The sequence below is a fragment of the Mchenga conophoros genome, linkage group LG13, assembly GCF_057382185.1.
Source record: "Mchenga conophoros isolate Kocher_MC1m ecotype Shallow Benthic linkage group LG13, M_conophoros_male_GT1.1, whole genome shotgun sequence".
Taxonomy (NCBI): Eukaryota; Metazoa; Chordata; class Actinopteri; order Cichliformes; family Cichlidae; genus Mchenga; species Mchenga conophoros.
This window is the reverse complement of record NC_140538.1, coordinates 30,182,638-30,204,655: the sequence shown is the minus strand read 5'-3', so window position 1 is coordinate 30,204,655 and position 22,018 is coordinate 30,182,638. Positions and strand designations below refer to the sequence as shown.

General features: G+C 42.3%; 1 long non-coding RNA gene across 1 annotated transcript in view; it reads left to right on the top strand.

Annotated features, from left to right (window-relative positions):
- Positions 1-6,197: 6,197 nt before the first annotated feature.
- The window catches only part of LOC146561511 (uncharacterized), a 512,369-nt gene continuing 496,548 nt past the window's right edge, over positions 6,198-22,018 (top strand). Inside the window, exon 1 of the long non-coding RNA XR_014894894.1 lies at positions 6,198-6,494. This is a non-coding gene — a long non-coding RNA (uncharacterized LOC146561511). The remainder of the gene's footprint in view (positions 6,495-22,018) is intronic.

Sequence of the window (22,018 nt, the reverse complement as noted above, 5' to 3'; positions counted from 1 at the left end):
ACCCCATGATGCTTCTCTATTTTGTGTGCTCCTTCTTCCAGTAGTTGCTTTCCACTGGGATTGTCATATCTATCACTACTTTGTCAACCGCCACTACATGTGATTGGTTGGCCTAGAATGCAGGTGTCAAACTCCAGTCCTCGAGGGTCGATGTCCTGAAACTTTACATGTCTCCCTTCTGCAACACACCTGAATAAAATTTAGTAGGTCCACAGAAGTGAACTGCATGCTGGTGATTCATGTTGCAGCAGCTCAAGAGTGAATGAACATGGTGCAATAAAAGCAGTTTTAGAAGTACTTTTATTTACCTTTTATTTAAATTTACTTGAGTAGGGTTAGCAGTTGCCACCTCTGCATGTAGTCAAGACTTGCTAATGACCTACAAATTCTATTCAGGTGTGTTGCAGCAGGGACACATGTAAAGGATGTTTCAGGATACCGGCCCTCAAGGACTGGAGTTCAACACCCCTGGTCTAGAACCTATTCCTGTTGTTCTTAACCACTTGTGGTGGTGTCTCCCATTAGGACTTGGGGACTTCTAGTCCATATGTGGCCCAGATGTTCCTCTGCACTGTCTCTATGGATCTGGTGCTTAGGGTTTGTTCTTGTACTGCTATGCTCAGATTCTCAGTTTCAAAAGTACCAGTTTGGCACCAGTATAGGATAAAACCTAAACGATACCCATCCCTATTTGGCAGATGCTCTGTGTTTCAGCCTGGATTGTGACTCTGACCTGCACTTCTCCTTGCCCTCCATCACTCTATGTCGCTCAAAGAACCATAGAAAAAGTGCTGGACTTCAGATGGACACCGTGCATTGTGTCTTGACATCAGTGGCATGTGTCTACTTCTGTGGCCAATTTATTATTCCAGCTGGGCATCTGATGATCAGAAGGGCATATGTATTGATGGCTTGGATTTAATTCCAACAATTCAGCTGACTTCTCAGCACTTGTCTTATTTTCTGGAATGTATTTGGCTGTGGCTGACCTTTGTGCATCTTTATCATGGTTCTAGTTGGCCTGTGGAATACCCAGACACTTGTAGCTATCCCCTATAACTGCTGTTCTGCCTGCTGGTAGGTCACCTTCTCTCACTTTACAGCCATTTGGCCACACATATTCCACACTTATTCATAATAGTTTTTTTCATACTTATTCATACACAAAAGTATCATGAGAGACAGGTCCTGGATGAAAAAGAGACACAACGAGATGTTGATTACTGACGTTTTACAAACTGCCAAACAAAGGCTCATAACTCTTGCCACTAAACTGAAGCGATATACCAGAAACACAGAGGCCAGGAGAATACATGGTCTGTTCTCCAAAGATCCATCTAGGACGTATTCTTATCTACAAGGGACCCAACACTGAAACTTAATAATGCTGGACAAAAATCTAAGAGTCTAAGAGAAAGAGTTGACACCACTGCCAAGTGCCTAGTGGACCTAAGAGCAGACCGCAGCAGTCTCCCAGAGCATAGCCAGTCAACATCACAAAGGAAGACATCCAAGAAGTTTCCAAAATGAAGAGCTGAACAGTACAAAGACCTGACATCATCTGCACCTACTGGCTGAAGAACCTAACAGCACCCAATGAGGTACTCATCCAGACTGATCCATCCAGACCCATCATAAAAAAATCCCTTTAAGGGACACTCAGGCATTTTAGACACCATGGTGAGTAGGCACAGGAGTCAATACGTAAGCACAGTTTAAAAAAATCTTTGGAAATAATACCAGAGGACCAAAGCAGGTTGACAGAGCAGTACACCAGAACTCTAAGACCAGGCAGACCAATCATGGATATGGGAGTGCTTGACACTGTACAAGGTTGATAGTGTGCTAACATTTATTAGCAACTCAGTGAGACTGTGGAAGACCACACCGGAGGCCTACTCCAAGGCAATCGCACAAGATGCCATCAAGTGTGGAATATTCCAAGTTGATGCACTGTCCTCATTGCTTTTCTGCATATGCCCGAACCCCCTCATCACTAAGACCAATTACAGATTTAGAGTGTCAAATAATACAATATTAAAAAGTATATTTTATAGCCTGGTAGAAAAATCTGTTTTAGACTATGGATATTCACCACTTCATAACAACTCTATAGGGATACAATTTCTTTTTTTAATCCATCATTCTGGATACCTGCCTATTTGATTGACAGGTATTTTCACACAGTCAGCTTTACCTCCTCATTTTCTTCTTTGCTTCAGATCTGCTAATTACAGCCACTGAAGTGGATCTTCCTGCTGTGGAGCTTTTATAATGTAATTATCTGTCAAAAATATGGCTTGCTGTGTCTTAAAGCCCATTCAAGAAATTTGTGCTTCAGTTTTAGTGAATCAGTTACTGTTTTCTTGGTATGCTATTAGTTTATTATTGCTAATTACTAGATACAATTATGTGAAAAATAAAGTTTTCATAGGACTCTATGTAGTCCTGTGAAGTCAATAGCTTGTAGAACAACAGATGAAGGTTGGTGGGCTGTAGTAGCTCAAAAGCGCTACATAAGAACCAGTCCTTTTAATGATAATGTACACTTTTATTGATCCCTGTGGGGAAATTCTTCTCTGCATTTAACCCATTCACTCAGTGAAGCAGTGGGCAGCCACCAGTGCAGCGTGTGGGGATGGTACCTTGCTCAAGGGTACCTCAGGGTAGCCGTTCAGGGGATTCGAACCCCTGACCTTGCGATCATGGGGCAACCGCTCTACCTACCGAGCTATCCCTGCCCCTACCATCACCCGCTGGTTTGTAAACTCCAAGCTAGGGCTGGGCCATATCATACCGTTCATGGTAATACTGGTTTAATGTTGGGCAACGATAAGAAAATGAAATATCGCGATAGAATTTGGGTAAAACGCGCATTTGTTTTCATACACACATGGCAGAAAAAGCGTGCCGGCAGCGACGAAGAATGAGGAGGGCGAAAGCAGATGGTTGAATGAAACGGATGAACCAGAATTGGTTTGTAAAAATGCTGCAACTTCAGTGTGGAACTGGTTTAGCTTTCAACCGTCAGATACACAACAAAGCACTATTTTTGGTAGCGCATGCTAGCGAGCCGGCGTTATTACCGTGTTTTTTGGAAAATACGGCACACTTAAAATCAATCCTTTGATTTTTCTGAAAATCGAGAGTGCCCCTTATAATCCCGTGTGCCTTATGTATGAATTCTGGTTGTGTTTACTGACCTCAAAACGATTTTATGTACACGGCGCTCGAAAATCTGTCAAATATTTTAGTACAACTTTGCTAAGCTACGAAGCCGCACCGCTTGATGGATTGTCGGAGCATTACGGCTATCGTAGGCAGGAGCCTCGCGGAGTGATACGTACTGTGCTTCAACATAATATTACCGTATTGTGTGTGTATAACCTCTTTTTAAGTGTTGTGGATATTATACATGGTTATGCTGAGGATATGTCGGCCAATTTCCACTGGAAATGCCTTTTGGTTAAACTGTCAGCGAGGAATTTGCATTTGCACTGTTACATTTTTATATAACTTTAATGCACATAAAAAAACAGCTGCTTTGTTTAAGTGAAAATACATTGATGTTTTTTTTTTTTTTTTGCACTAATAAAGTTGTGGAGTTGTAAAGTATTTTGTCTAGTGTCAATTATATCGTCAGTTATATCGTTATCACAGATTTTCAAATGTATATCGTGATAAATATTTTTGGTCATATCGCCCTGCTCTACTCCAAGCTAAGTATTTTAGATGTCAGTATTTTGGTATTTTGGAAACAGAGGTGATAAGCAAGAGGTGGATCTGACTGTGAAGCTAAAGGCTAACTTGCTAGCCATTTTAACAGCTCTATTTTCCCTCAGAGTCCTATCCAATGAAAGTCTATTTGGAACCACAAAGGTCACACACCAGTGACTGGAGGCACCTCACATTGGCATCATTTTTCAGATCAAGAAGCTTAAAATGCACAGTTAAAATGACTCAAATTTTCAACTGTGGAAGTCACTACATCCTGGTGTTATATATACTCTCTGGTATTTTATTGTATTGTACAGAAGCAGACGAAAAAAAACACCAAAGAAAGAAGAGTAACAAAGAACAGACACACTTAGTCAGAAACTAACAAGAGCAACATAGGGGAGTAAAAACAGAAAGCCTGACCTTCAAAACAAAACAGGAAGTACCATGAAAGATGGACAATCAATGCAGATAACAGAAGACGCATTCAAAGGAAAGACATGGAAAAGGAAGACAACTAAAAATAAAATAGAGGCAATGCTGTGGGACTGAGAAATGCAGCCAAGTCCTAAAAACTACAGTTACTCCAATGGCCACTTGAAAGTGGATCTAAATTGTTCTATTAAAATGGTTTTTTTTTTTGTGAATACTTTACCTCTCATAGTGACTAATTTTTTTATTTTTTTGGGGGGGAGGGGGGGGGGGTCTTTAATAACCTGGCCGCATGGCTACTTTGATCGACACATGACCAACAGATAGCTATGGCTTAGTATCTGCTCTAGTATACAAAAAAGTGTAAAATTACTCCAAACATGTCTTATATTTTTTTATATCTTTGATTTGATTACTGCTTTGCACACTCTTGGCATCCTATCAATGAACTTCATGAGGTAGTTGCCTCAAATGGTTTTCCAACAGTCTTGAAGGAGTTCCCATGCTGAGCCCTTGTTGACCCTTTTGCCTTCACCCTGCGGTCCATCTCATCCCAAACCATCTTGATTGGGTTTAGGTCAGGTGACTGTGGAGGCCAGGCCATGGCGCAGCAGCTATTTGACCATAAAGTCTCCTCTGAACAGCTGATTTAGAGATGTGCTACTGGAAGTCTGTGTGGCATTTAACTGGGCTCTAATCTGACGTGCTGTTATCTTGTGATTTCTGAGGCTGGTGACTCGGATGAATTTATCCTCAGCAGCAGAGGTGACTCTTGGTCTTCCTTTCCTGGGACGGTCCTCATGTGAGCCAGTTTCGTCGCAGCACTTGATGGTTTTTGCGAGTGCAATTGGGGATACATTCGAAGTTTTAGCAATTTTCCAGACTGACTCACCTTCACTTCTTAAAGTAATGATGGACTGTCGTTTCTCTTTACTTAGCTGATTGGTTCTTGCTACAATATGAATTCTAACAGTTGTCAAATAGGGCTGTCAGCTGTGTACCAAGCTAACTTCTGCACAACACAACTGATGGTCCCATGAAGACAAGAAATTCCACAAATGAACCCTGACAAGGCACACCTGTGAAGTGAAAACCATTCTAGGAGACTACATCATTAAGCTCAATGAGAGAAGGCCAAGGGTTTGCAGCGCGGTCAACAAAGCAAAGGGTACCTACTTTCAGGATTCTAAAAAATATGACACATTTGAAGTTATTTTTCAATTTGGTACATAATTCCATATATCTTGCTTCATACATTTGATCTCTTCAGTGTGTATCTACATTGTAGAACATTATAAAAATAGAAAAAAAAAAACAAATAAATGAGAAGGTATGTCCAAACTTTTGACTGGTAGTGTATTTACCACTAAAAGCAGAGATGTTGATCATTGTCTGTATAGTTAATGGAACTTTAAGGTCAAGCTTGAGCCACCATTTAAATTTGGTTTTCCTTAAATTTGACACCACCTTACCATTACTCTTTAGCAGGTTTGTGTTTTTACAGAATGGCTCAGGAAGTAAAGCAGGTCATCTGCTAATCTTATGGTTGGTGGTTGACTGCTCCGACCGCCAACCGTACGATTAGCCAAAGTATCCTTGGGCAAGACATTGAATCCCAAGTTGCTCTTCGATGTAAAGTGTGAATGTGTGTGAATGTTAGTTAGAAGCCATTAAGGCATAGAAGAAAGTTTTTGTATTGGTGAATGAGGCGTGTTGTATAAAGTACTTTGAGTGCTCAAGTAGAGAAGAAAAGCACTATATAGGAATCAGTCCATTTCCCATCCATAAAAACACAAATAATTCTGTAGGGGGCTCTTAAAGAACACTTTTCTCCGTATATTAAATCCACCAGTGTCTCCCCTTAAACAGCAACCAGTAAAATCACCTCAACATATGGCAAATTAAACTCTAGAGATCCAGCAAATTCCTATTCTAATCCAATGACAACATGATTACTACAGAAGTGTTCCCCGACAATGCGCACTTGTCCTTCGGTTTCCTTTTGAGTCCCGTATTCATTTGCGGTGCTGCGAGCAGAGAATGGGAAAGTGTGATTATACAGTATAGAGCTGGTGAGGGGAGTGTGTCAAAGCGTGCATGCCACACAATGTGCCTGGAGAGATTGATGTTTTTGTCATCCACCTGCTTCAAAGCTGTAAAAAAAAGCCGGCTGATGCAAATAGAGAAACCTAGGCAGGCAAGCACACAAACAAAAGAGGGAGAACCTCACTGCTCCTCTTTGCACGTCTGTTTTTTTGTTTTTTTTGAGGAATATCTGAGGTTTCTGTTTTGACGCACATTGGGCTCAAATGAACACTGACTCTGAGTCTTGTATCTGGGAGTGGGTAAGTGTTTGAATGCCCTTTTTTCAGTTCTCTTAGGGAAGTGGGAACAATTTAAGGCTGTTGTTGCTTTTTTTCTCTTTCTTTCTTTTTTAAATATGATGCATCGGCACAGTGGCAGTGGGAGAAGGAAGCAGCAGCAGAAGCAGCTTCCCTCCCTCTTTCTCTGTCTTTCTCTCTTGGCTCGCTCTCTCCTTCTTGTCACAGAGACAAATTCTGCAGGCGTGCGACACGGCCGGCTTTAATGGCATTCCAGTTGCAAAAAAAAAAGGGCGTCAAAATGTAGCATCTGAGGATAGCAGAGGGGCAATATAGGCGGTGAGCTCTCTGTGGTCTTCTCTGTCTCCTCTCTCTCTGTCTTGCTCTCTTGTCTGTCTGACCGCTCTCTCCCTTCCGCTGCCTCCAGCGCCGGGCTCCGTCTGGGAGAAGAATGATCTATGGTGCTTTGTTTATCACTGGCCATGGTCACTTCTCTGGAACGCAATTGGCTGGAACTACACCGTGTGGGTCCTGCACCCTGAGTCTCTCTCTCTCTCTCTCTCTCTCCCTCCCTCCCTCTCCCTCTCTTTGAAGGAAGACATGAGCAGGGGTGCCTTGTCCGACTTGCCTTTTTTATCTCTCTCGTTCTTCTTCTTTTTTCCCCCCTCTCCCTCCTCTCTCTCTCTCCGTGGCGTTTTGCATGTATCTGAATGATAATGGAACATATTGTTCTCTGGACCGCTGATTGATTGAATGGGTTGACAGCAAAAAAAAAGAAAAAAACTGTGTTGACGGCATTAAGGAATTTGTGCATGCCCGCTTGTAGATTATCTTGTGTTTTTGTCCTTTTTGAGCACCGTTTGAATGAATGTGTAATGTTTTTTTTTATCTGAATAGCATATTCTGCGATTTTTAAGCGCAGTGGGAGTGTTTGTGGCTTTTATTCTCGTTCCTATCTCAAGACGTGTTTTTTTCTTTGCTTCTTCTTTTTCTTCCACTAGTCAGATTCTAATGTACAAATTATGCAGAGCATCTTTTCTTTATTTTATTATTCTGCATGTAATATGTCAGCACCAACACGCTCGGCACTCTCAGTTCCATCAAAGCCAGACAGATTTTGTTCACAGTGTAATCAAATTTCTGTTCTTTTTCCCCATCCTCAGTAAAAATCTTTTTTTTTGTTTGCTTTTCTGTTTGTATTTTAAGATCCATTTCAACTAGTTTTTAAAGCTCATCTGATCCATTTACTTGTGATTATTTTACAGGATTTGGAATCTTAAAAGATGTTTTTAACCTCGCTTACATGCAGATTCTCCTTTCCCTCACACAAACTGAGTGGGGGACCCATCTACTATCACTTTTCTCCCCCAAATATCTCGTAAGAGTGTGTGTCTGCATGTGTGTGGACCGATAAGTGCTGCGTGTGAAGTCTTAGCCCGTGGATTACAGGCCTCACAGATAGGCTTGTATCCAGACTGCTGTCTGACATGAGTTGATGGGATTACAGGAGCGGGCATCTGTCCCGTCTCTTCACACACACACCCTCACCACCACCAATCTATGGGTGGAATTTGGGGTCACCGTTTGTGTGTGTATGTGTGTGTGTTGTTAGGGAAGTTTTAATATATACATATTTTTTAATTAAGGCTGCAAAAACCAGATATTTTATGTGACTTAATGTGCAAATTGTTATTACTTTTCACGCTGTGCGCCCTGGTGCAAAAGGAATACAAGTCTGTAGATCAGGTTTCCAGATCTGAATTTTACCCTTCTAACTTTAAAAAATTAGAAGGTTGGAAATATTTTTGTTTGTCAGGCTTCAAGCAGCTGCACAGGCGCTGAAACAGCAGCACATCGTTTCTAAGGCTCAGTTATCGGTGTCAGTTGTTTCACCCATCCGTGCTATGACGAGCAACATCAGTGCTGTTTGCAGCCTGTCACACAGGAGGCCTTGCTGCTTTTCGTTTTGTATATTATGATATCATCATATTCATTAGAAGGGAAAAAAAGACATTGAAAGAAGTCACGTTGAGCTCACTGGTGACACTTTAGTTACACATCAGTATAATTTTTCTTTTCACATAATTGTGAAATATTAAGGCTGGGAGGTTCCATAGTAATGCATAAATAATAATAACAATGATTAAATGCTTAAAAATGATGCCAATTTCTATACTGTGTGTATGTAGTGTTTGCATAGTGTGGTTATTGAATCGGGGTGTGTGTAATGGTTTCACAGTGCATGTGATTTTTGGCATTTTAAGCTGTGTGTTTTTATTTTATTATATTACTCTAATACTGTGAATACCTGCTCAGGGATTGTGTATGCAAATTAGTTAGTAGCTAAATCTGCTAAAATTCATTTTCTCTATTATAAAATCAGTATTTTTGTGCATGATTCTTGGAAAATAAGAAACAATTAATAAAGTAAAATAAGTGTAGGATTAGAGTTAGGTTGGGAAAATGATAAGAAACTAAAAAATGTCACACATCAGCAAAGGGTTAGGGTTAGCTTATTTCTGTTAAAATCTAAAAAAACAAGTAAAAGTTAATCAAACCCTGAATATAGATGAGTTGCTAATAATAATATTTGTGGATATTAAGAGGTTCAGTATTTTAAGTTGTAAGAACAAATACATACTACGTATAAAAATGGCAGTGCACAGAGGCTGGATCGCACTTGTGTTAATCCAGTAGTCTTATTGCTTGTGAAAGAAAGCTGTTCCTCAGTCTGCTACTGCGTGGTGTATAAAGGAACAACAGGCTGTTGTGTTGTGTCCTTTATGACTCTCGGGGACCTCTTGAGGCACTGCTGGGTTTACGGCTCTCGCAGACTTGTGCAGCTTGCACCCAATGATGTGCTGAGCAATGCACCACCCTCTGTGGAGCCTCACGGTCCTTGCTGATGTAGTTGACATATCGGGCAGTAAAGCAGTCCGTCAGACGGCTGTCTTTGGTAGAAGTCCCCGCAGATTTAAAGATTCAAGCCAAATGTCTTTATGCACTTAAGGACACACAGGTACAATTTTGCTGGGTTTCTTTCTTTCTTTCTTTCTACATTGGAGTGTAACTAGCCCTTCTGAAGTCCTTGTGAATAGGGACTCCAGGTATTCTAAATTGTCCATTTTGCTCCACCACTGTGCTGTTGAAGGCTATTAGGAGGTGAAGCCCCCCCACCCCTTGTATAATCCACAGCTCTTTAGGGAGAGGTGGTTGTTGCTGGCTGTTGTTCCAGAGTGGTAACTCCTTCCTGTAAGGCCTTCTTCTTGCCAAGGGGAGATCAGTCCCATAACTGCTGAGTGGTCAGGTGAACTTCACAATGCTGTTTGTGGCCTTTGCTGCCGCACAGTTGTGGATACTGCAGAGCTCCCAGTGTGACGCTGTGTCGATTCGTCTGTCCTGCGAGAAGAAAAGTCTTTGGAGGCCTGCGGGAGAATCGATGCAGGTAGCATTTAAGATTGCTGAGAAAAAGCACGCCCTGTGTATGTGTGTTATTTCTCTCCGATTAGTTCTGACCCTCTCTTTGCATCCAACGCTTTGTTTTAATCACTGGGCACCACAGGCATCATCCCTCCCAGCCGCACCACGACGAACCTTTGCGCGAATCGGTGATGTCTGTTGATACCATCCAAATAGTTTCATCATCTGAGCCGGGTGGAAACCAAAGCCATGGATGCAAGTCCACTTGAGCTGATTAGCGTGTGGAGTGTGCTTGTTAAGGCATACTGTGAAGTGTGCTTGTTACATATACACCCCTCATGTTTGATTACTGCTGGCGCTTTACGACTGGCGGCTGTGTACAGAAGCACTGCTGGGATCTGATGTGTCCAGCTCCTGTTTTGACAGCACGATATTTATACCTGTTATCATCATCCAGCAGTTTGCCATCGACATATTCAGGGTTAGAGTTATGGTTAGGGTTTGGTTAATAGGTTTGCCTTTTTTAAGAAAATGTCGAAAACAATAATGCCAAAATGTGCCATCTTGTAGTTTTTGAAAATTTACCTTTTTAACTGATAGCTGCAAAAAAAAGGTTGAACCCTAACCCTGGGGAGGTTGCTTGTCCCTAAGTTATCATGTGTAGTAACCCCAACCCTAACCGTAAACAATTTTAAAAAAAGGGTTAGGGTTTTTATTGATGATGACTGAGACGTCAGAGCGTTATAAATTAAATTTATGAAATCACTGTAGATTAATGTAGACATTAATGAGATCCTATGACTAACAAGCTATAAAATATTAGATTAAGTTATCCTATGTATTAATCCCTCAAGCCTCCAAAAAAAGCTCTTTTGAGCTTGGCTTTGCCTGAGTACCACCAGCAGAATATGTTATAACATATGCTGCGTTATTGGACATGCTTCTCTATAATGCATGCATTTCAGCAAGAATTCCTCTGTGATTTTGCAACTGATTCTAACACAGATTTAAAATACAATGTGAAAAACTTTGGGTGGGTGGTGAAATTGCCTGCTGTGAGTCTCCATCTGGCCTGTGCAGTGTTGGAATGGACCATCCTCCTTCACTATGCCAGGCCCGGAATAAAGCTTCACTTTAAAGGATCAATTCTTTTATTATTGAAGTAGGTCTCAGTAGTGCAGGATAATACATTCTACATTGATCCCCCTCCCACCCAACCCTACCCCATTCCCTACTCCGCTCCTCTCTTCCCCCCCCTAAAAAACCTTTATTGCCATTCCTTCCAGTGAGGCTCACATTAAAAAAAGAAAGAAAGAAAAGACATGTTCGACAGAATAAAGATTTTAGAAAGTGACTGGAGGACAAATAAGCCCATAAACTAGGGTATTCACATTTTAGTGGGAAGGAAAGACAGGGGGAGAAGAAGGAGTCGGAGTTGCCAGCAGGCTTTTTGAATATCATTACCAGCTTTGCAGAGAGAAATTGAAATCATAAGCATAAGGAAAGTACCTGGTAATTAAAACTGTCTCGCCACACCGAGGCTTTGATACCTGCTCAACAAAAGTATACGCGAGTGTATGTGTAAATGAGTGTGTGTGCGCGCACATGCTTCTTGCTTGGATGTACATATTGTGGCTGCATACATTTAGGTGGCACACAGCAGAGGATGTGAGAGTGTGTTTTACACTTTTTACCCCGTCTGTCAGGAGGATGCCTGATGACGCGCTGCATGGTGTGGATTGCCGTGCGCCGTGTCTCTCTCTCTGGAGACGCAGGCAATATTTGCAGCGAGCACTTCAGCTGAGCAGGAGTGAGCGTGTTAAAACGTATTTATTTTTGAAGTCATGTGCACCATTTAGATTTTTTTTTGTGATATTCACACAGAAAAAAACAGAAAACAGGCTTCCTTCATGTTTTTTTGTATTTAGTTTTGTGGCCTGTGCTGGGGGGGGGGCAAACAGCTTGACGTGTCTGTATCAAAATCAAACCCCCGAAGCATGCGTGCCAGACCCTTATTGAACAAATTTGCGCCAGTGAAGCCAGCAGTTGAGGACATTAATGATCTGGACCCACTGGGGTCTGGTGCTCAGCGCCCACAGGCTACCCGCTCGATCCCCAATCAATAGCTTTTTATTAAAATTGTTTGCGAGGCAACACAAATCCATATTGTTTTGCCTCGGACAGGGGTGGCCCGTGTGAAATATGTCGGACATATTTATATATTTTTTTCCACACGAATGCGTAAAATGATTGGCTGATATGCATGGAGAAGAAAAAAAACACACAGGGGCAGTGGTTTGGCTTTATTGGAATATCCATTTCAGCATTGATTTTCACAAGAGATGCATTTGTGATTATCTTATTTTCTCCTTCCTCAACAGGGTTGAATTACATATCATATCATCCCTGGTATTAAGGCAAAATTAATAACACAAGTAATTATAATACTTACGTCTAATGATATGCTGTGAGGGTCCTATTGATTCAGTCGAGATGCATCTAGGGGAAATGGCTTGGAGCTCTGCCTGGCGACTGGCGCTACCAGCATGCTGCGCTCTTGACAGCACAACGCTAGGCTCAACCCTCAATCCACACTCAGCATCACTTACACTTAAAAGCCACTCCGTGCTCAGCGATTAAGCTCGCTTATCTACTCGCGCTTGTTTTCTCCTCACGTAACCTCTGACACCGGCCGGTGCAGTCACTCCTGGCTGGATGTGAACTTTCTCTGTGTGTGAACCCTTTCCTAACTGTTTAAATTAAACTTTTAATTTCTTACTTTTCCAACATTCCTGAAACAATTAACACAAAGAATATCAGTATTGAAGTAGGTGTCACATTTTATTCCATCCGTGGTTTTTGTTCTCGCCGAGTGGCCGTCACTGCGCGCTCCTGCACACAAATCTCACTTTGAGACTTGCTCCTCCTCGAATACATACACACCTATGTATGTCTTGCATCCTCACAGTCTTCTAAAGATCCACTTAAACATGTCATTTTTACACCGCAAACAATGCGCAGACCTTGTGAGTAATTCCTGTCAATTTTAAAGAGAGAAAAACCTCCAGCATCTCGCCTTTTGATTTATTGCTTCTTCGTTTTTAGTCGCCTTTTTTCAAACTCACACTAATCCCAGTTTATGCTCGCATGCAGGTTTTTTTTGGTTTGTACTCCATCTTGCTGCTTCTTAATTTTTTATTTAAATTTTTTTTTTTTTTAATCTTTTAGTGTTTTACCTGGTTAAAGAGAGGAAACGTGAGAGAAAGATGAGGACGGAAACCAAACTCTGGCCTTGTTGATTCTCAAATCTGGTAGACAGGATACTGCCAAAAATAAAATAAAAAAAAATTCTAATCCAGGCTTGACTCACAAGTATGAAAATGTGGAGCTGTTAGATGTGAGAAGCTGCATGATAATCATGGAGGGAAAACACATTCGATGGGTTGAAATTTTTTTTGCTCTATCGCAGGGATCTGACCCAGCTTGGCCTTAGGTAAATTCTTTAGATTGTCTAATTTTTTTTAAAAAAAGGGTTCAATGTCCACGATTTTTCGTCACACTGGCTGTTCCATAAATTAGACCTCCCTTGCTCTTATCTCATCGTGTCGCTGCATCGTGAGGAAGACGAGCTGCCTTTGAGGTGAAAGGACAGTGGGCTGCAGTTGCAAGTGCTGACCAAAAGAGGGCAACATGATGTCAGAATTATCCCCCCCTCCACCACCATCGCCGCCACCATTACTACTACAGCCGCTGCTGCCTCCTTTCACAGCCAAGCCCGAAGCCGGTGCACAGGGAAGAGTTTCGCTGAGGGGGTATAGGTGGCTGGGTGCACCGTCACTCAAAGCTCTGCCTCGCTCTCTTGGCAACAAAGCTGGCCGCCTTGTCACGTGGGCGCCACATGGATAAACTTCTTCACAGGCGTAGGTACGGCGTAGGTACGGCGTAGGTACGGCAGCCCCACTTTAAAGAAATAAAAAAAGAGCAGGGATGGTGGTGGGGTAAACGGGGGGATTAAGCATGACGCTCTTCCCTTCTTACTCTCGCTTCAGACCCCGAAACGTGGTTTGGGCCCTCAGCCAAGCACGTGTGGCACTTTGTCCTGATCCCAAGCTCGTTTTGATTTTGTCATATTTGCATTCTGTCTCTCGCTTACTAACTGTTTCCCCGCCGCCTTTGATGGGGTGAAGCGCGGTGGCCGACATTTATTGAAAAAGGCACAAAAGAGCAGCGATAGATCACATGCTAACTGACACCTTTTTTTGCCATTCCCTGTTTTTGGGGGGCTGTAAAAATCCCACAGCCCATTTGTTCTATGATGTGACAGCATTGATGATAGGATGACAGATGTCTTACCAGCCCACCCCGTCGGTGCCAGCAGCCACCACCGCCAGTACCCCAGCCTCCTCCTGAAACAGTTTGCCCCTCATTCGGTGGGAGTCCACAGCTGCATTACTCCAGTATGGCAGTACTCCCTTAACCCTGCACACCCCCTCCTCCTTCTTCTTCTTCTCCTGGAGGCGCCCCCCTTCTACCTCCCCTCTAGAGGAGAGAGTGATAGGCCTCTTTGGCACAGCGCTGCCTCTTTGTTCCCTGCCAGGTTGGCTCCAGGAGGCAGGGTCAGCTGTAATTCGCTGTGCGGTCAGTAGAGGACGACATGCCCTGCACAGCAGCAGGGGCTCCGGGCCTGGAGGAGCTGACACTTATTGTTCACATTAAAAGGGACTGTTATATCTAACACCAGTGTTTGTTAGCGGTTATTAATAGAGAACAGTCTAATCGCTTGTATTTTAATTGGTTTTACATGCAGTAGCACTGCACTGTAATACATAATGCTGCAGTACTGCCTGTAGAATTCAATTACATCTGATGTGATACAGAGATCTGGGTGTGAAAGAGCTGAATAATTGATTAGTCAACAGACAGAAAATCAACTAAATGATAAATGATTAATTGCATAAGAAAATGCAAAATAACATTTATTTCACGTGGCATTTGGGACTAGACGCGCCGCTCTAATGTCGCTGCTTCAGCTCTTGTCTTCCTTATTAGCAGCAGTGAGGTACTCTTTAGCAAGGTGTTTAACCCCCAGTGGAGCCGCTCAGGGGCCAGTAGGTGAGGCGGCGGGGACCGAGGAGAATTGAGTTGCGTCTGTGTTCGCAGGATCCCTGTTTGTCGTCTTCTGTGCACAACTGTGTCTTCATTGTTTTATCATCTCAGCTGAAAAAGACTGTACAGAAACCAGGAGAGGGGCGCTTGGCACCACGGTAGAGCAGCGGTGTCATCTAACAGCAACGAGGTTCATTGTTTAAGCTCGTGTGTAAATTTTGGCTTCCACCCAGAGTCCAAAAACATGCATATTAATTTGTAATTCTATATCACGAGTGTTTCCAGAACTTTGAAATCAGGTGAAATCAGGTGAAAAAGAATATTTGATTTTTAAAAAGTAAATACGGTGATACAGTGTAAAAACTGGCTTAGAAAACATGTAGGTATGTTTCATGCTCATGTGCAGCCCTTCAGGCTCAGATGCATTACATGAAAAGTAAGAATTTTGTATTGAAACACTGATTTGCAACGTGGCTTCAGTGAAAGTCTAAACATACTTAAGCAAAAGTACAAAAGCTCACAATGTACTTATCATGCTTAAAATAAAAGGCGTATACATATTATATCATCAGATCACGATTAATGATTTATTATTATATGTATTTATCACTTTAATGTTTCAGGCGGAGATGATCTTATTTCACATATAAGTACATTGATATTTCAAAATATGCAACATTTTTTAAATGGCATGGCATACCAACCCGTTCTCACTCCCAAAGCGTAACATTTTACGCTAGGTGACAAATCGTCACCATATTACGTTTTCGGCTACCCACCACGTTCCTAAATGACGACCTCGGAAAAAGAGGAAATATGAGAACCGTCTGGACTGAACCTACACATGTTCGCTCTTTTTCTTCAAATCGCTTAGAAACACGCTATTTAACATCATTAAAGTCCTGGTTAAGGTCAGGAATAAGGTTATGGTCAGGGCTAGGGATAAGGTTAGGTTTAGGGCTGGAATACAGGGCTGGAACGTCTACTACCGCGGGAGCGTCATTGCACTGGATTCCAGCCATAACCCGCCGCGTACCATAAGAACGCCGAAGGTCTCCTTTCGCGTTCCTCAGGAACGCCGCGGGACGTGACAAAACGTCGACATGTTACGCCTCGGGAGTGAGAACGCTCTGGGCATACAAAGAACAATAACTGGATACTAAATATCAATTCAGTCAATTTTAATGTGAGGTAAAGACCCCACGATGATTCCAAGAAAACCCCCAAAATTGGACGACCCCATATGAGCAACAGTGGGAAAGAAAAACTCCCGTTTTACCCTTTAAAGCCGGTCGGAGCGGTCACTTCCGTTTTGCATAACTATTTTTAAATCCCTGTAGAACCGGACCCACTTAAGCTAGCGCAATAATTTTTTTTGCATATGAAACCGGAGGAGTTGTACTTACATCTTATGCCACCGGCTTGCCCTAAGTCACGGTTTCCTTCCACATAAAGCTTTGCAAAAATTGCATAAAAAGCGTTTGCAGTAACAAAAACATAATATTCCAGAAACACGCTTTGCCGATCCGATCAGCTGTTCGTAACACTTCCTACGTTGGAATAGACGTCAGCGTGAACTATCGCATATCCGCCATTACCTGGCCAAAACCAGAAGTGACGGCATTTTCACGGAAAATGTAGTTTTTTACCTTCAGGGCCTTATAAGCCTATATTGGTGTTTTTAAAATTAATTTTTGACTTTAGGCTTTTCTGAATAGTTTCTGGGATGCTTAGAGCTCAAATTGAACTGCTGGAAATAGTTTATTTTGATGCACATGCTGTTTGTTTAGGTTTTTTTGCAAATTATATAAATATATAAAAATTGGTGTATTTCAAAAATAAAACTATGAAGACACTCAAAATAAATTTCCTGTTGTTGGAAACTATTTTGTGCAACTTTTTTGTATTTACATTTTTGAGGGATAAACCTATTAAATGTCTCTAACTAGAAATATATGTAAATAAAACAAACAATTTTCAATTTTTTTGTAGTTTATTGCACTTTTTGGCAATTTATGTAGTTACTATAGACTTAATGCATACATATTATTAAAATTTGGCCTATAATGGTTGTATTGATGTATAGCAACTTGAAATGCTCTCAAAAATGGCACTACAGCATGTAAAAATGTAAAGATAAGCTCTAGCGGACTTGGTTCTATGGTAGGTCTTAAAGGGTTAACAGGAGAAACATCCGGAAGAACCAGACTCAGGGAGGGGCAGCAATCCGCCATAACAGTTTGGGAGTGGGGCATAGATGTAGTGGTGTAAAATATATTAGAGCAGGAAAAGAAAGCAGCATAAAGTATAGCATACAAGGGTTAAGTACACAAGAGTTCCTCGAGCTCACATAGGCAGTGTTAACCCAACAATCACAGGAGAAACCAGAGCTCCTATAGAAAACCTGCAAACTCTTCAGAGAAAGGCCTTACCTGGGTTTGATCCTAGGACCCTCCTGCAACAAGGGAACACCAACACTGTAGTTTTATCTACTCGAGTAATGTCCTTGAATATTAATAAATCAGGTTACCATCCACCTTTTGTCCATGCACTTATCAACTGAGGTTGAGAACTATAGTCAACTGGAACTGGGTCCACTGTGGGACCACCCATACCTCCCCTCTGGACATGCCCCTGTTCTAGGGGTGGTTGCCAGGTAAATAATGTGCTCTACAGACGAAAACCGTATTTAAAAATATGTGAGAAATATGTTGTAGTGTAGAGCACTTAGAACACTGCTCTCGATCGCAGTTGATCTCAACAGGGAATTTTAGCAAACACACGGAAGCACTCGTCTCTGAATAAATAAATGGATTTAAAACTTTTATATAATTCCATTTTTATACAGTTAAAACGTTGCAGACGTCACCCCGGAAACAGGAGCATGTTCGCAAAGGCCTCGCAGCACATTGCTGAAATGCTACACGTTTCTCGATCGCTGTGAGCCTGAAAACCACAAAAACGACACAAAAACAGGCGTACTTGTGAAAATGACACCAGGTCTGGTCCTGACTGCCACACACACACACACACACACACACACACACACACACACACACAGTCTCCTGTAAGATCCCTAATCCCGTGTGCACCGCACAGGAAACAGCAGGTGCGTTTAGGCTCCCTCCATGTTAAACAAGCTCCTTTATATTGCCTGAATGCTGGAAACAAACTAACTCATTAGAAACACACACCCTGCTCCCTCTTTTTTGGGGGGCGATATTTTATCTAGGCTAATGCCGTACGATATTTAGACTTCTGCTGAACTCGTCATTTCGCAACATCACTAACATGCGCGTGCATATTTATTTTTATTGCCTTTTTTCCTCCTCTTTTTTAAAAACCTCCCCCTTCTTGCCAGGTTTTTGTAGAACATTTAGCTAATTGATTATCACATGCCTCGGCCTTATCAGCAAACCGTTATTTTGTAAATGAATATTCAGGAGAGATTTCTCCTCTCTTCGCCTTTGTAGTACATTATTTGTGGACAAAATATGCAAACATTGAGGAAAAGGCAGCTCGCTCTTCTGCCTCGCTGCCTAATTACATTTTGCGCTCGCACCTATACAGAGACGCGGCGTGTATTTATAGAGGAGAATGAATTCACACACACACACGCACACTCCCCCGGCTGCAATCGCATGCCAGGCATCTGCTTATGAAGTGGCTCTTTTCTGGATCTGCAACTGTACCCCCACCCCTCCACCAACCGTCCCCTCCAATCTTTCTACAAGAGGAAAAGAGAGAAAGGAGCTTAATCGCTCTCGTCTGTTCTGACTTTCACACACACACACACACACACACACACACACACACACACACACACACACACACACACACACACACACACACACACACACACACACACAGCACCCTTCTCTATCACAAACCCCCTTAAATATCCGCCGCCTGGCTCATCTTCTGTGTGATCAATTTGACTTGTTTATGTTTACGCACCGCCGTTCTTGTTGTCGCCGCCATCTTTGTGATGAGGAGCTCTCTTAGGGGAGGAGAAGAGATGGACAGATGGATAGATGGAGAAGAGGGGGAAGGAGGGAAAGGACGGACTGACAGGTGGAGAAGGTGGGAAAGGAGGAGGGTGGATCAAAGAGCGAGGGGATAGAGTGACAGAGGGGGATTTGACGCTGAGAGGATGGAGAGCGGGGAGGTTTATCTGCGACATCCCTTGTCATCATATATGTAGATGCCTTTTGAAGTTTGCGGCGTGTTCCTGAACCCGGTAATGCAGCGCACTCCAAAAAACCCACAAAACAACAACAACAACCCCCCCTCCAAAGAAAACCTAGAGCACCTCATTGCGCCCAGTTAGGCTGCGGCGGCTAATCGTGCTCGCCACAACACACTCTGCTTTAATTTTAGCCATAATGATGGCAAGAAGGGCAAAATGATACTTTAAAGAGCAGAGGAGAGTGGAGGGAAAAGAGAGAAGAAGAGGGGAATGAAAAAAGTGAAAAAAAGGGATGGAGGGAAGAGGGAGACAGAGAAGAGCTGTGAAGGTGATTAGTTGTACTGGCGGATCTTTGCAGTGGAGGAGGTTGGAACACTAATCCTTGCTTTGGTTGGAGACATTTTCGCGCAGTAGGTCCCTTCTTTCCGCCCCCTCTCAATTTTAAGCCCCGTGTCAAGCTCAAGCCCTTCTTTTCCAGCACTCACTTGCTCTCATTTCCTCTGCCTTCTGGCAAGCCCTGCTATTTATAAGAAAAATCATTTTTCTCCTTTTTTTCTCTCTCTCTTTCTCTGTCTCCCTTTGCCTTGCTCTCTTTTCCTCCTTTAAATCTTTCCTGGCGTGTTTGATTTTCTGCCTTACTTAGAGAAGGTGCCCAGATGAGTGGCAGCCGGCCAGGGCTCGTCTCTCTCCGCCGCTCTGTCCTCCCTCCGCCTCTCGTCTTCCTCCATCTCCCCTCACATGTGGTCGTTTTAACAACGTAAACACACGTCTTTAAAATTTACATCGGGAAAATGGCAGCGAGACGCTCTCGCTGTTGCTCCACCAATGACTAGCTCACGTTTCCAAGCGTCCCCGCCGCTTTGCGTAACCAGTGTAGCGATGTGAATTGGCCCTCTGCCCAGACAATAAGCCATAGATTTTTTTTCTTACAGTATGACATCATTTATCCAGTGCATTATTTTATTGTTTTGGCTGCTTTCTAATTTGATGGATCTCGCTGTTGTCTCAATCATCAGCATCGCTTCTCCTGCTTAATCTGTTCCGCCAAAATGAGGAAAATGTATGTATTTAGAACACTACTCCTGCTGCTGCCTCAGATGCACGCACTGATGAGCTTTAATCAGGACAAAATAGTATATCTACATATATATTTATATATATATAGATACCAGCTTTGGCCTGACTCACTACATATAAAGAAAACTTCACTTTTCACATTTACATTCATGCCAAACACTCCAGGGCCTGTCAGTGCTCGGGGCCAGATATCATACAAACTGCCATTGATTTGTTTGTCCTTTGGCCCTTTTCCATGGTTTGGGAAATGAATCATTCTTTTTTTTATATATTGTTGTTGTTCGTCTTGGCATCATCTGTTTAATCCATACACTCCATGTTTTCCATAAATAACAGGGCAGAACTCGGCTTGGACCGGCTTGTAATGCTCAGTGCTTTTGTTCTCAAAAGGATGACAGCAGCGCTCGAGGTGCTTCACGCAAACACACTCACACACACACACATACACTTAACCGCTCTTTTAGAGGTAGATTAAATTTAGAGGGAGAGAACAGAAAAGATGTACACGGTCAGATCTGCAAGGGTACAAGTTCACGTTTCATGATGCGTGCACGACAGTAAACGAGGGACATGCGAGCTTTTGAATCGTGGAAGTAACTCATCAGCTTTGAATAGCACAGTTTGAAAGGTTCAAGTTACACAGGATGTCTTATTGTTTTTATAACCTTTCAGCTTCTCTCCATTTCCTATTCCTTTTCTCCATCTTTCTCCTGCAAGAGTGGGCAAAATTAATTTCCTTGACCTTTGCCTGGCCCCAACAGTGTAGGGGTCAAATTCCAGCGTTCATTACTCAACCGTTTTTATTTCACTATGAAATATGTGTGACTGGATAACGAGAGCTTGGGGAGTCCAATTATACATTTTTTATTTTCTGATCCATGGGAGGAAAAAAATGAAGAAAATAATTAAGAGAAAATAAACAGCTACCTGGTCAGATTGGTAGTTTAAACAGGGGCTTAAAAAAGACTAAGTGGCTGGGTTTTTCTCATGTGTGTGTGGATTTGGGAGGGGGTGTGTGCATATGGAGTTCATGAGATGGTAGCGTTTGCTTCTAAATGATCGTGTCGTGTATGTGCTTGACTGCAAATTTGCAGACTCACACGTGTGGGTACATACAGACAAAAAACAATCTCTTCTTTTACGGCCTTTGAAGGTACCTGCTGTATATCAACCTCAAACTTAAATCGCTCCTCTTATTTTTCATGAAGGGGTGTTTGGGGCTTTGTATGCATTTCCAAAGGTTGGTTTACACTAATGGACACCAAGGCAATTGTGCCAGGTGTGTGCTATGGATGTAAGCCCTGTGTAAGCACGATAATTGTGCCACTTAGCAAGCCCAAGCTGTGTGGGTTTACCTCCAAATAACCTTCCCCAGCCTTGGATTCTGTAGCTAACAGCTGCCACGTAGTAGTATCAGGACTTAGAGCACTGTATTTAATGTACCTTAGATGGTGAGGATCAAATCTTCCATCTTGTCTGGATAATATTGTACATGACATTTCTCTGAGGCAGAGAAGCTCTGAAGGAAAAATGATCTGACTGACATACAAAAGTTTTGGTGGTTAAATTTTGTATCCAGCTAGGATGTTAGCAAATAACAATAACTTTCACTTTTACTTCCAGGGTAGCCAACTTCTCTTTAACAGTTATACACTGTCTAAAAGTCGTAAACTGTCATGCTAGCTTTAATGTTTATGAAAACTCTTCAAGTTATACTAGCCATTAAGCTAACTTGCTAGTGCTATTTTGTAAACGA